We start from the raw sequence: 10,788 nt of genomic DNA, 5'->3' as shown, positions 1-10,788 counted from the left end.
ATGTGGGCTCCCAGGGCAAGTATTTTGTTAACTAACTTGCCCTTTGACATACCTTATACATACATTTTTCCTTCCTGCTATCTCCTTCATTCTAAATTCTTTGTCAATTCACTTAAAATAATCTTCTATTTAAAAATTTCTTTCCCTACACACCTTAAATTATTTTGAGAATGAGGAGAATAATAAACAAAACAAACATGAAAGACAGTGCCTGATTTTAGAAACCTGAACTTAGTGTGATTCAAATGTTATTACCAAAAACCAATTCAGAATCAAAAAACTCACTTACTTCAAATAAGTGTCAAATTTAATAAAAGTATGAAAAATAAAAAATCTTTAAATTCCCAAACCCATTTTTTGTTCCCAATCATCAGTTGGGTAAATTCAGACAGTTATTCCACCACGCATCTTCCACTGCTTCTGTTCGTGTAACTTCTGTTTTAGCCAAAGGGGACTCCTCATCCTTCCTTCAATTCTCAGCCCCTGTTGGGAGATTGGGGTCAGACTGGGGTTGGACTCTCCCTGTCTTCCTTTGCCCACATCTACTCATCATCAAGTCCCGAGGATCATTTTCTCACGATAGCCCATCTCTTTTACGTTCTTTTCGTCACTGCCTTACTTTAGTATATTTTTCCTAAAATATACAGAAACAATGAAACATAATTGAATAAATAATTGTGATTAAGTAACAGAGAGAAAAGAAAATGGATGTAGAGGTTATAGTTCACTTTTTCTATAAAGCTTTACTGTTTCTCTTAGTAACCAAATAGGTACTTCTGAAAATTAAATCAGCTAAATTAAATCAGATATGTAAAGGTGACATCCAAGGACATTTAGAAAATTTTAAATTATTGTAACTGTTTTCTTGCTCAATTAACATGAACTTTAAGAAGGTTTTAAACATAACAATTAGCTGCTTTTTTGAGGTTTCCACATTCTCTAAGTCTTGAGCAATTGATTTAATTATAAAAAGTGTCCCATTTATTCTTGTAAACCATTAGGAATATGCCAGGCTGTTGTTGATTCTTTAATGCTTGGAACTGTGTATTTAACACCAGGGGAATCTGAAACAGGTAACACAGTTTCAGATGGTTTTCCTTTTCTATATCTGGATTTTCCTTGGGTTTCTGCCTCCTTCTCATTGTAATTTATTGTTGCTTTTTGGACCTTTGATAACTCCAGCCACAGGTAAGGATCCTATGTCTACATCTATGACCCACAAAATACGTATTTGCATTTATTTGTATCCTCCAAATGTGACTTTGCAGTGGTAGAAATATGCTATGTGAATACAGAGACTCTCAGGATCAAAGGAGCCCCTGACACCATTGAATCTTAATTGTGTTCTCTCTCTCTACATACCCTATACATGTAAGCTGAGTTACTCGGCAAAACTGAAGCAGAGAACTGCAGGACAAAGAGATGGATAGAACAAACGTTTCTTTACCCCTTTCCAAAATCCAGGGACTTTGCTAGATATCGTTTAACAACCCCACAAAGCTCATTATAACATATTTTATTTCTGCCTGAATATTTTATTTCCTCTTCCTTTTCTTGATTCAGGAAATATAGCTGAAAGTCTTTTATTCCAAATTACCTGATGAGTCTGAAATTGAAATAAGAAATTTTATTCACTTAATATTTTAGAGATTGAGGCACTTTAAAATAAATTATCTTTTGTTTTAAAGCAAATATTAGTATTTAACTCATATTAATTATGTTTCAGACACTGAAATTGGTGCTAAATATTTATGGAGAAAGTCATGATACCAGGCCTTACAAAGCAGAGAGTTTTAGATTTTAGCTATCTAATCTCTATTCCTTTAACATTTAGAACATCCTCCCCACCCCACTGCATGCCAGCCCTTGTTCTGGTCCCTCTGCCTTGCTTCGCTCTTGTCCATAACACTACTGTCTGATTCACATAGAGCTGACATATATATATGTATACATATATATATTTTAAGGAGAAGGAAAGAGGAGTTCATTAATTTGCTGGCAAATGAGGAGGTTGGCAGACCCCTATCTCAAAGTACCAATGTCCTCTGTCTTAAATATCTAAATTTCTGTCATTTTTGCAGTCATAGCAAGTTCTCCAATAATGTCATTTTGTTCAATGTCCTTTCCTTCAAGCCTTTATGAAAAAAAAAAAATCACTTCCTGGGGCCGCTGTGTGTGTGGGCACATTCTCCCTATGTCTGTGTGGGTTTTCCTCTGGGCACTCTATTATCTTCCCACATCCCAAAGCTGTGCATGTGAGGTGAACTAGCATGTCTGCAGGGCCTCAGTGTGAGTGTGTGTGGCGTCCTGGCCAGGACTGGTTCCCGTCTTGTGTCTTGAGCTGCTGGGACAGGCTCCAGACACCTGACACTCTGTATTGGAATAAGCAGATTGGAGAATGAATGAATACAAATGATTGTAAAAAATCTCCTAAAGTAGGCGATAATTGTACAAATGAATGACAGTAAGCGCTGTGGTCTGAAAGCACTCAGAGAGCCCACTCTATTTGTGATTGTTTGTTGCTGAGCTGTGGTGGGAGGAGGGACTCCTGACAATTTTCACATTACAATCATTTTCTTGATTCAACCTACCACCGCTATGACCACCAACACTTACTGATTCACCGAACATTGAGTAAATAATTATCTTAAATCTATGTGTAGATCACATTTATTTCACTGTTTAATATTAGAGTCTTTTGAGTCTTTATTTAGAAGTTTGGTAATGTTTTTGTGACCAGAAATATGCCATAGGAATGTAACTCTTGTTTATAACAATTTGCTCATTGTCAAATTGGTTTTGTCATAGGTCATTTTGCTTAAAGATGTAGTTTCCAAGAACCTGTCAACAACATTAAGTGAGGACTTACTGTACTGCCCAATAAATATTTGTTGAATGAATGAATGAATATATGTACGATGGGCATTATCATCCTGATTTTACACATGTGGGAAGAGAAGTTTAAGGAATTTGAGGGCTTTATAATGATCATACTTCTTGTAAAAAGTAGTACCATCCACCCAGTTTCCAAATTCCTTTCAGTACATTATGATATCTTTTAAATTTAGGTATTATCCAGATCCCATGATCTATGTTTGTGGCTAAAGAATGGGGAAAGGCAGTAGGATCACGATGACAAAAAAAGTAGATGCAGTAAGAATGGCAATTAGTGGAATGCATAACACTGTTGATAACTGATCAATATACTAATGGCTGTATATTGAACCAACCAGTGTTGGTTCACTGTTGACACCAGCCTTCCACACACGTTAATTACATTTATTTTTGGAAAAGTGTAGGATTTCCTATCATGGAAAAAAAAGTAAAATTAATATTTTTTCTTTCATTTTTAGAAATCTTAAACATGTAGACTCAAAAATAGAATGAGCTTTGCTAAGTTAATGAACTAAACAATGAATAACTATCAAACAACTATGGCAGAGAATTTTGTTACACATATTAGGGAAAATGAAGGGAGACATGTGTTAGACTACATCCATACCACTGAGTTAATCAGGCATATGCATATAAAACATGCGCAAGTAAAAAGCTAAATAATAATCAAATGGAATATGTTAGATTTTGAGTTAATATTTGAAGGGAAGGTAGAGATTGCATAAGAAGAGAAAGGAGAAGGCAATGTTTAGCAGGCAGGGCAAACATCTGAATAAAGGTCTGGAAGTTTTAGTAAGTATGGTGTGATTGAGGGAAGCATATTTGAACTGAGGATTCATGTCACAATATATTAAGATATAAGGTGTTGTATTTTCCTATTAAAATCACTATAAAACTTCATGGCAGGGACAATTCATTACTCAGTTATTTTAACATACATTTATTGATCACTGTGGATGTCCCAAGCATGAGTCTATTTTCTGGGGATCAAGTAGTGAATGAAACACACAAGAGTTGTGCTCTTATGGAGCTTATATTATAGTAGAGGGTGGTGAACACAGATAGTGAAGAAGCATAGAAAGCAAAGGGCAAGATAATTTCACACCATGATAACTACTATAAAGGAGGATAATGATGTAATAGAGCTGTACCGGACAGGCTTGGGGCAGCCCCTGGTGGGGCTCATTTGGATTGGTTTGTTTAAGTTTCACTGTAAGTGCTTGGACAACTGCACAGGTTTCTTCCTTTTTTAAGATAATTCAGAATAATTCAAACTTCTGCTATAGTAATGTGACAGCTGCCATTTATTGCTGCTTCTATATGCTTTTATCAATTTACCTTTTTGGTATGTACTATATTTATGCCAACTTTACTAATAAGAAAAATAAAGCATGGGGGTTCAGTAACTTGCCAAAAGTCACAGGACAAGTAAGTGTTCATCCAGAATTTGGATCACTCAGTCTGTCTTCTCAGCCCTTTATTTTAATCAGGGTATTTTATTGTCCTGATCAGGTACACTCACCTGATTGAATGAATACACATTTCAAAATAAATTCCATCCTATATTCACATCCTCTGTCTCCTCCTTGTGGCCATGTATTTTCATTCTGCTTTTAGTTTATTTTGTTTTCTTTTAGTCTTTGATAACTCTGACTTTAATCTTTGCCTTTCCCTACTGTTTTTTGGTAAACAAGTCTGAATTAATTCCCATTCTGGCCATTCTCTAGGGACTATTCAATTAGGGCCCCTATTTTAGGCGTACTATGTGGGAATGGAATGATTGCTGAAGGACAGTGTGAGAATAAAACCTCCTGTCATGTAAACTCAGTATTTCTTTTAACGTATTCTAAATCAATAATACTTTCATATTTAATATCTGTGTTCCCTTATTTTCCACAGGGAACAGTATTTTATGATGGATTTTATTCCTGTAAGAACAGCAAGAAAAGTCAAACGTGATTGCAAGTTTTGGAATGAGGAACTGTAGATACGGAGTTTTCATTTATTAGATGGGGAAACACATTGGGAAGGGTTACTCATTTTTATGGTGTAAGTTTGAAAATCCTATAAAGTATCTAAGTAAATATGCCAAGAATCCATTCAGGTATATGGTCCTGGAAATCGAGCACGGGCATGGAGATATTAATACAAACTTGGCCATCCTGATAGGTGGCTGTTACCTCAAGCCGTGAGTGTATAAGAGCTCACTAGCTCCTGTGGGGATGAGGAAAACAGAAAAAGGAGGGCAAAGAGCTGAGCTCTAGGACCCAACATTCTGCATTCAGTGGAGGAGGAATTAGTGAATCTGAGGGAGGATTGGGTAGGAGTGAAATGAAAGGAAAACCAAGGAAATTGTGCCCTGGGGAACACAGTATTTTGGAGAAGAAAGTATTTTATGAAAAGGTAATAATCTGTTATGTCAAATGATGCTTACAGGGTAAGATGAATCTTGAGAAATAGCCATTGGAAGTTAGTTATATGCAGGTTAATATGGACGTTAATGATGATGTTGATAGGAGCATTTTTATAAAAATAGGGAAAAAGCCTAATTAGAGTGGGTTCATGAAAAGTAGGAGGATATATCTGGTGTAAACATCTTTTTGAACCCTTTTATTGTTAAGAAAATTAGAGAAATTGGAGTGATCTTGTGTGTCTGTGTGTGTGGAGGGGAGTAGTAAACGAGAGATTTTTTTTGCTTGTTTTTAAAATGGGAGATACTATATCATATTTGTAGGTTACAGTGAATGAAGTAGTCAAGATAAAAAAAAAATTGGAAAAATGGATGATGCCAGACAGAGCAAGAGACAGAAAATTACAAGTTCAAAATCTTTGAGTAGGTAGATGGAATGGACTTCAATGTATAGATAGAGATTGATCATAGATAAGACGTGGTACAACTTACCCATTCTTGAAAGGGATACTGCCTTATGTGCAGAGGTGGATGGTTTTGTGTATCTGGCTGGTGGAACAGAGAAAACTCCCTACTGACTCTTTTTGTTTGCTCATGGAAATAGGAAGTCAGGCCATCAGTTGAATTTGAGGAAAGAGAAAAGAAATTTGAGAGCTGAGAAAGAAAGATTGGGAATAATCTAGAAGATTGGCAGAATAGATTGACTAGTAAGAGTAGTCAATATAACTGGGAAGTTATAATTAAAAAATATAAAATAAGATCAATTAATAGGGTCACATTCAGTAGTAGGCAAGTGTGGAGCAGGTGGGGTTGGATTTAACCAAGCTGTGTTTCCCAGGTGCTTGTGATGAGTGAAGAGATAAGCAAGGAAGTTGTAGGAGTTTGTAGGGAAATGAGTATTATAAATGATGCTGGTAAATGGTCCATGCCGGTAAAGCAGGCAATGAGACATGAGAGATTGATGGCAATGAAAAGGTGGCATGGTCAGCGAATTTGACATCCCAATGGGCATCAAAGTACTGTAGGGCAGGGCACAGAATCACCAGAGATTGGGCTGGAGAGGTAGGAGTTGGAGGTCAGAGAGTGGAATACCTGAAACTGAGATAATGGAGAGGGTGCTCTTATTGGAAATGAAATTGTCTTGACTCTAGTGCAGCACTGTGCAAGAGAATTTTTAAATCATCACAAAAATCTGGTGAAAGTAAAAGCACTGTCCAATTCTGTGACCAATGCCACCTGTGGCTATTAAGCACTTGAAATATGACTAGTGTGACTCAGGAAATAAATTTCTAATTTTATTTAATTTTAACTAAAGTTTAAACAGCCATATATGCTTACTGTCTACAATGGTGAACAGCATAGTTCTGCAGTATGATCATCTGGTGATGGCTGATTTGTGGGGGTGGACAGCTGATTTGTGGGTGTGGGCAAGGTTATTGGAGGCAACTCCAAGAACAGAGAACCCAAGGTACTGGAATTATCATCTACATGGGTATTGAAATCCCTGGTAATCATGAGGGTAGAGGTGAACAAGAAGATTTAAGACAGTTGAAAAAATAGTAAAGAAATGTGGATGAATGTCCTAGAATTTGGTAGATGACTGCAGCAAGGTGGGTTTTTTGGTAGTGTGACTGATAAAATGAGCTACAGAGATGCTAGAAGTTTTTAAGGGAGAAAAATATTGCAGTAATTTATAAACTAATAAAATAATAACTAATAATAGATGAAACAACTCTTTAGGATCATAATAGTAGGAAGTATGTAAGAGGTATGATCACTCTTCTCCCTCTAAGAAATAATCAGGAACCACGGGAGATTCTCCATCATTGTTTTGCCTGAGCAGTGTTACATGGGAGATATTGAAAATCTAATACTTTCTTAGGGAACTTTAGGGTATGTGAAAGAATCGGGGAAATGAGAACAAAAACTCTGCATTTGCAAAATTTGGTGAAAGTGAAAGACCAGAGGTGAGAGAGAAAAAACATCTTTAATTTTAATTTTGGTAATCACCTGTTTGATTTAACTTTTCATCATTTCCATGGTCTCTGTCTTTCCATAATTGACCTAGAATAGTAAACATAGCATAGACTTAGTCTTTATTTCCACATTTTTGATAGTGGAGTTTTGTTGACGTATGAAATAGAGCCTCCAAACATTTTTTTTAATTGAACACTCCATTAGTTTGAAAAAATATGAACATGAACAAGCAACGTATGTACATTTATGTGTGTGAAGATCATGCACAAATGTTACTAAAGGGTGCACTATTACATTGCCTTTCTATGCCTTTTTCACACCCCTGGGGTAGGTGTACCTCATTCTGGAGACTTGACTAGGAGAATCTTCACACAGAGGTTGGCCTTGGAGGTTTTAGATCACTCCCCAGTCATCTGAAAACACAAAACCCATAGCAAATCCTCCCCCAATTTTCTCCCACCTTGCCCCAGAGGAAAACTTTAGAGGAGATTGCTTCCTTCCCTTGCTCTTGTATAGCTCCCAAACATTTTCTTGTGTTCTGTGTTAGTTTCCTATTGCTGCTTTAACAAATTACCACAATTCTAGCAGCTTAAACGACACAAATTTATTATCTTAGAGTTTTATAGGTCAAAAATCTGACAGGTCTCACTGGGCTAAAATCAAGGCTATTGGCAGGGATGTCTCCTTTCTACAGGCTCTGTGGGGGGATCTGTTTCCTTACCTTTCCATCTTCTAGGCTGAATTCCTTGGCTCCTGGCTCCCTTCCTCCATCTTCAGCCAGCAACGTTGTATCTCTCTGACTGTGCCTTGTTGCCACATCGTTCTCTGACCACATCTCAGAAGGGTTCTCCAATTTTAATGACTCATGATTAAATTGGGTCCACCTGGACAATCTCAGATAATTTCTTCATCTCAAAGTCTGTAACCATAATAACATCTGCAGTGTCCCTTGTCATGATGAACTGCCATATTCAGAGGTTTGGGGGGTTAGAACATGGATATTCTTGGGGGCTATTATTGTGCCTACCACAGATTCTTAACAACAATTTACTTCCTTATATAAAATAGTAATTGTTTGAAAAGTTACGGTGGGACTAGAAGTAGATGCAATCCTTTAAGATCTCTGTAAGTCCCATGGCTGTTGTGGTTCAGTGACCAACTATATGTGCAATGGGTTGTTTTTTCTCCTGTTCCAAATAGGACCCAGAATACTTCATATAAAAATTATCAACTCTTTATTGCTCACATTATGTTGTTGAAATTTATAGTATCTTAGTGTGAATCCTTGTGCAGTGAGTTTACTTCAAATTTTGCCGGACTTACCTAATCAGGGCATTTTTAGGCCAAAATAAAGGAAGACAGAGGTTGTCTATTTTACCAAAGTTTTAAAAATGAAATGTAAATAAATTATAGCTTAAAGAGTCTTAAAGGCCTAAAAGCATTCTAGAGATCCCCCATATCCAGTGTTCCATACGGATATCCAGTTATTCCAGCACTATTTGTAGCTGAGGTTGCATCTTCTGCTTTTTCATGCCTGAAAGACTGCATGTTTTCTATAGGAGTTGAAGCTGCCCTGCAGGGCAATGGGTGTGGGCTGCTCTCAAATTAAATGACAAATAAATTAAAAACAAAACAAAAAACACCTCAACATGCGCCAGTCTCATTTTCCCTATAATCGGTCTGCTTTTTTTCACTCCCCTGAAACTTCAGGTCATTATTTTTAAAATCTTGTCCTGATTATCCACTTTAATCTGCAGGAGGATTATTCTAGGATTGTTCTATTAGGAAATTTCTCAACCATGCCAGAAGAGAACTCCCATTCATCCCCAGGTTTAATAGCTATCAATTTCTTCTCTGTGCCCTATTATCCTGATTATCAACACCATTACACACACACAGACACACGTTTGGATTTCTTATAACAGCAGCCATATGTGTGTGACACAGCTCTTCCTGTGTTGGTGTGTGTATTTCTGCTCGATATCTGTTAGGGTTGGGTATAAACTAGATCCAATGTCTCCATACAGAGTTAGATAGCCTTAGACACATGTAAAGAAGATAACCTGACTCCTTTCCGAAACATTCAGAGCAGCCTCTACCCTGAGGATCAGGGGAATTCCCCACGAAATTTCAATTTCTGCTCAGCCTCTACACTCCCATTCTTTGCCTTACAGCAAGGAACAATGCTAAAAGACCAAACAGTTTGAGACCTGTAACATTCTAATTTCAAAGGAGAATATTTCACTTCTTTCACTTTCTCTTGAGAGAAATGGATTGTCATTCTGTTCTTACAGAGGGGAATTGGGGGGTGTCTTGAGTCAGTTGTTGACTGTCTATATAAAAGCTCTCAGCCTTGAACATATAACAACAAAAACATAAATAAATGAGATTTGATTAAATCAAAAAGCTCTGCACAGCAAAAGAAATAATCAACAGAGTAAATAGACAATCTACAGAATGGGAGAAAATATTTGCAAACTGTACATCCAATAAAGGGCTGATATCCAGAATCTACAAAGAACTCAAACAATCAGCAAGAAACAAACAACCCCATTAAAAAGTGGGCAAAAGACATGAGCAGAAGCTTTTCAAAAGAAGAAAAATGGCCAAAAATCATGAAGAAATGGTTAACATCACTAATCATCAGAGAAATGCAAATGAAAACTACAATAACATATCACCTTACCCTCATAAGAATGACCATTATTAAAACGTCAAAAAACAATGGAAGCTGGTGAGGATGCAGAGAGATAGGAATGCTTATACACTGTTGGTGGGACTGCAAATTAGTACAACCTCTATGGGAAACAAAATTTCTTCCTCAAAGAAATAGATAAATACTTACCGTTTGACCCAGCAATCCCTCTATTGTGTATCTACCCAAAGGAAAATAAATTTTTTTTATCAAAAAGATGCCTGCGTTCAAACGTTTATTGCTGTACAATTCACAATTGCAAAGATGTGGAATCAATTTCAGTGCCCATCAATTCATGAGTGGATCAAGAAAACATCACACACACACACACACACACACAAACCATGAAGTACTACTCAGCCATAAAAAGGAATGAAATAATGTCTTTTATAGCAACTTGGATGGAGCTGGAGACCATTATCCTAAGTGAAGTGTCTCAGGAATGGAAATACAAATACCACAAGTATTCTCTAATAATTGGGAGCTAATTGATCTGCACACATGGACACAAGGAGATGTAAAAGTCATTGGAAATCAAGAAGGGAGGAGGGGTAAAACTCTACCTATCACCTACAACGAACACTTCGGGTGATGGACAAGCTAAAAGCCCTGACTAAGCATTTTGAAAGATATTCATGTAAGACAAACATTTTTACCCCCGTAATATTTTGAAATAAAAGAATACTTCTCTTGTGAAAGGAGAAGGGGAGGGGGGGAAAAAAGCTCCCAGCCTTGAAAAGAACAGCCTGTTCTTGTGCCTGAAGATATTGAAACATTAATTACATAATTTATGGTAATGCTTTCTTCTACA

This window comes from Eulemur rufifrons, chromosome 16 (genome assembly GCF_041146395.1).
Source record: "Eulemur rufifrons isolate Redbay chromosome 16, OSU_ERuf_1, whole genome shotgun sequence".
Taxonomy (NCBI): domain Eukaryota; kingdom Metazoa; phylum Chordata; class Mammalia; order Primates; family Lemuridae; genus Eulemur; species Eulemur rufifrons.
The sequence above is the reverse complement of the archived record's forward strand: the minus strand, read 5'-3'. Positions refer to the sequence as shown.